The 3,152-nt window shown below is 41.0% G+C and overlaps 1 non-coding gene across 1 annotated transcript; it reads right to left on the bottom strand.

Moving 5' to 3' along the window:
- Positions 1–2,152: 2,152 nt before the first annotated feature.
- Positions 2,153–2,365, bottom strand: LOC116470147 (small nucleolar RNA U3). Its single transcript, XR_004248552.1, has one exon. It is a non-coding gene; the product is annotated as a small nucleolar RNA U3 (small nucleolar RNA).
- Between the last annotated feature and the right edge of the window lie 787 nt (positions 2,366–3,152).

The raw sequence follows: 3,152 nt of genomic DNA, 5'->3' as shown, positions 1-3,152 counted from the left end.
CAGTAGCCTTCCTGAATAAATCAACATTTGCTTACATCTAAATTATTAGGGAAGCATGTGACTTTGTTTATTGTATAAATTATACGCAAGGTTAAAGCATTAACTGTTGAACTGGCTTTGTTCAGTCACCTCCCCAACTCTCCCCCAAATCATCTCTCCCCTAAATAGGAAATAAAAATCTGAAACTACTAATTGCTTTTAGACAAACCAAATAACAAAGCTGCGTTACAAACCTGAGGTTACAGATGGAGAGCACTGTTAAAGGTGTGGCAGGAGACAGTCTTGGTGTTGAGGAAAAAGAAAGGCACTCTGGCCCAAGAAATTGTTCACCTGAGCTCTGATGGGGTGTCTGCACAAAGGAAAATGGTGATCTGGTAAATAATCGGTTAAGTTGATTAAGGCAGCCAACCAAATGGGATAATTTAATACAAAACTAAAGAAAGCCTTTTGGCTAGGATTTCAGTAAGCAAGGAATTTCAAATTATATTGCAATGTTGGACCCAAACATTTTTATTGCGTTTATCTGCTAGAAAGTTAGACGTAGGCTGGAAAACACACTTAGGAACAATGATTTGTTTTTTGTTTGTTTGTTTTGTTTTTCTCTCTGCATATCACTGTGAAATGACTCCTGAAAGACCGTCCATACGTGTTTAGAAAATAAGCCTGGGCTTTGATAACCAGACGATTTGACTTTCTAAGTGTTTAGACAAGCCAGGTATCAGTTGTGTCCTGCTATGAGAACATCCAATTTAAATAAACATCAAGGGTTCAGAGTAGACAAATCAGAAGGTAATTGTTTGCTTTACAAAAGGTTCTTTTTAGAAGATCATCCTCAATACGCTTCTTTTTATTGACCTTTCCCACAGTATAATTTGCAAAATTATAATTAAATTCAATCTTTTCCAAAAATATATGTTTTTTTTTTCTTTCTCAAGACTTTTTGTAGAAACTCTGCAGGTCAGAAGATTTTTGTATAGAACGATCTTCTCCAATCAATTATTTGAATCTAAGGTGTGCTCAAGAGGAGAATCAGTTTCCCATTCAACCAGTTAGGATTCTTTCTCTCTGCATCCTAAATTTGGCTTTGAGAACTTGGACAATGATTCTCCTAATCTGGTCAATGGACCACCTGCAAGAATCACCCAGGACTGGAGCCCAGGAATCTGCTCAGTAACGTGACTGGGCTGCATGTGAGCTAACATTTAAGAACTACTTTTGCAGAGTCTAATATGGAAGCAAACTGTGTAGCTCTCTACTCTCTCATGCGCTTTGCATCGTCTTCTAGTCATTGTGTCCTGGAGGCCAGCCCAAAAGGCCTCCCAACCCCTGCCCTGCTTTGTTTTGGTCAAGAAGGGTATCTCTGGAGCACACTTACCGTGGTAGATCTTGATTTGTATCAGGCATTTATGAAAAAATGCCACACATAACTACAATTCTTTTTGAAATAACTTATTATACGTAAAATTAAATTGCTTTCCACTCAATGAGTATCTGTAAGAAGTAGCTTTTTAATTTTTTTATTTTTTATTTTTGAGGCAGGGTCTCACTTTGCTGCCCAGCCTGGTTTCAAACTCCTGGGCTCAAGCTATCCTCCCACCTCAGCCCCCATGGTAGCTGCGACTACAGGCACATGCCACAATGTCTGGCTAATTAAAAAAAAATTTTTTTTTTTTGGTCGGGTGTGGTGGCTCATGCCTGTAATCCCAGCACTTTGGGAGGCTGAGGTGGGCGGATCACTTGAGGTCAGGAGTTCGAGACCAGCCTGGCCAACCAACATGGTGAAAACCCGTCTCTGCTAAAAGTACAAAAAAATTAGTTGGGCGTGGTGGCAGGCACCTGTAATCCCAGCTACTTGGGAGGCTGAGGCCTGAGAATTGTTTGAACCCAGAGGCAGAGGTTGCAGTGAGCTGAAATCATGCTACTGCACTCCAGCCTGGGCAACAGAGTGAGACCCTGTCTCAAAAAAAATAAAAATTAAAACAAAACGACAAAAAATTTTTTTTTAAGGCATGGTCTCACTCTGCTGCCCAGGCTGAGCTCAAACTCCCAGGCTCAAGGTATTCTCCTTGCTCAATCTCCTAAAGTGCTGGGGTTACAAGTGTGAGCCCCTGCACCTGCCCTTAATTAATTAATTAATTAATTATAAATGGGAAGCACTGAAACTGTGTCCTTCCCCTCTTACTCTTCCAGAGGAAGAGAAGATCATCAGTGGCAAATGGCAGTTGCAGGAAAGCAACACCCACAGCCGGTTTCACACGTGTGGAGAGCACCCTGCGCCTCCTCTTCCTGGTTTCCCGTGCTCTGCAAGTTCAGAGAAACTTCTCTCACAACCAACTATAGAAATGATCTCGGAAAGTACAGTCTTAGAAATAGCTTTTTAATTGCAGCATATCAGAGTGAAAAAAAAAAAAACAGACAATCCTGGTTTCAAATCAGTTTCATTGTTCATCCTCATGTGATGTTTGAAAGAAATAAAACATCTCTGCATTCAGTTTCCTTGTCTGTGATATGAAATAACACATTGCAAATATGCCGAGTGTTGAGAAAATAATGAACAACATGCAAGGAGTAGTTGGGATATGGTAGCAGCTCAGTAGATAATGATGATGATCAATATTCACCATTGACAAGTAGCTGTGAAATCCACAAATGGTGGACATAAAAGGTTAACCAGTGAAGTGCTGGGACAACATTGCTGAAGAAATATTGGAATGTTCCTGCTAAGATTGGCCTCAGCCTGAAAACTGTTTACTTCCTGCCCAAATCTGGGGCCTGTCTCCTCTTCCAGCATTCCCTGAGGGAGGAGACAGAGAAAGTAAGTATTGGCAGAAATCACAGAAGGCAGCTGCTTTCAGATAACTTCTATAGCTGGTATTTTTACAGAGACTGTGTTGGGAGATGTAAATTTACCTAGAAATTAATGTGATGAAGACTTTATACGTGAAACAGGAACTTTGGGATACTGACAACAGACGGACTAAAGACTCTGTAGAGGTTTTTTGGGGGTTTTGTTTCGTTTTAGACAAAGTCTTGCTCTATCACCCAGGCTGGAGTGTAGTGGCGTCATTTTGGCTCACTGCAACCTCTGCCTCCTGAGTTCAAGTCATTCTCCTGCTTCAGCCTCCTGAGTAGCTGGGATTACAGGTGCCCAC

Source organism: Hylobates moloch, unplaced genomic scaffold, assembly GCF_009828535.3.
Source record: "Hylobates moloch isolate HMO894 unplaced genomic scaffold, HMol_V3 SCAFFOLD_5, whole genome shotgun sequence".
Taxonomy (NCBI): Eukaryota; Metazoa; Chordata; class Mammalia; order Primates; family Hylobatidae; genus Hylobates; species Hylobates moloch.
The sequence above is the reverse complement of the archived record's forward strand: the minus strand, read 5'-3'. Positions and strand labels throughout refer to the sequence as shown.